The following is a 1,926-nucleotide window of genomic DNA, read 5'->3' on the forward strand; positions in this document are numbered from 1 at the left end:
GCCCTTAATTTTCACCCCTTCGCTTTTAGGTTTTCAGTGTTTATACCGCTCACAACTGTCACGCTAAGTATATTGCATAATAAGTGTGCTAAGAAGCCTATTTCGCACGAGTATTTTGCGACACGAGCGAGCGTAGCGAGCGAGTGTTGTAATAAAATCGAGTGCGTAATAGGCATTAGCACTCGAATTATGTACTATACTTTTTCTACGACTTGAATATATTTGATAAAAGATTGATAGATTACGATCGATTTGGTTCTAAATATTCGAACTTCGAACTAAAAATTAGAACTGTCAAGTGTCAAATGTCATGGTCTATTTAAAAGGAATACAAAATACAACGTAACCTCACTTATATTCCATGAATGCACGCCAGCGAGCAAGAATTTTATAAATACTTTTTACTTAGATTGGAAGTGTATTGCAGGGTTTTGACATCCCTATTCCTTACTGCAATGTGAGTTTCATTTTAGCACCATAGATGCAATAGCCAATAGGATACAAGATACAAGTGTTGAAGTTGAAGATTACTACCTAACTAGCTCAGGTGGTGTTTGTGCTCTTTTTCATTACAGTTTTGAACGATTTCTATTGTTGCAGTTGCCAATGTATTAGGTACCTAACTATCGATAATACTAAGGCCTTCAAAACGCTGCGTCTTTTAACGAGTTTTCCCGGGAAGGAAGCATCGGACTACCCAGTATTCTAAAGCGCATTATTCCGTGTTCCATGCAAGTCGTAATTAGCACCATCCATTAATTCTACGAGTAGGTACTTATTGTAGTTTTCTAAAATACAAAATAGTAGCAACAGAGTTTGCTTAATTAACTAAACGCAGCTTCAAACCATTCTTGAGTAGCCCATTGCGATTATGAAAAATAATTGGGCACGGCTAATAAATTACATACAGGCTCCATTCCCATACAAATGGCAATGTTTAAACAAATTATGAGTAATTCTGTTCAAAGAAGTTTGCAAAATGTGAAACATAACCTACAACAACAAAATCTGACGTTACTTCATTCATTAGGCAGGGCTGACAACCTACTAAATTAACATTTCGCGTTTGACCTTTAACCTGTTACGTAATATATATATATTAAGTAACAGTTCTAATTTTCATTATGCAACCGTATGATATAATGAACGATTTAGACGTGCAGTACAGGGTGACATTTTGGGTATGTTTACGACATAGGAGTAGAAAAAAGAATTAAAGTCAACGTTTTCCTCTCCGTACAAAATGCAATTCGTTGAGTTAGTAATATTAATAAACATTATCACGCCGACAACTGGTTTTTTTTTTTCGTTATTGAATACACAAGAGGATTAGGATATATTCACTTACAAATATGAAAGAATAGTATATTATGCACCGAGTGCGAAAGTGGGTTATTTTTCGAAGAATGTTAATCCTCCGAAACCATAGAAGGTACTGAAGACGGTCAAATTCGGGAAAAGTTGCACAATAAGATTATCATGTTGTAAAGAAATCCAGAAAATTCCGATTATTTTCGAGGATATGCCAGAAAAAACGAAATTTGTCGATTTCGTTTTAATTTGTTGTTATTTCAGCAGGTACAAAAAAAATAATAACCACGTTCTCATTGCCACTTTTTAAGCTGTACAAGACACCGTTAACAGATTTTCAATACAACAATTTCGTTTCGAGAAATCATCATCAACTTTACTCTTTTATGTGGTCCGTAAAAAAGCCAATAGGTACTACGAATACAACGATGTATATGGCACACAAAAAAACAACAATTGGAAACTGGTGCTTTCAACAGAATGTTGCACCTGCGCTCCACGCCCTCATCGTGCGTACTTATCGTACATTAGAGTTTAAATCCACCCTACACCATAAAGTTCTTGATAAATCTTAGAAAGAATTCCGACAATTTTGAAATATGGGGGGGGGGGGGT

The sequence above is a fragment of the Photinus pyralis genome, unplaced genomic scaffold, assembly GCF_008802855.1.
Source record: "Photinus pyralis isolate 1611_PpyrPB1 unplaced genomic scaffold, Ppyr1.3 Ppyr1.4_LG3b, whole genome shotgun sequence".
NCBI lineage: Eukaryota > Metazoa > Arthropoda > Insecta > Coleoptera > Lampyridae > Photinus > Photinus pyralis.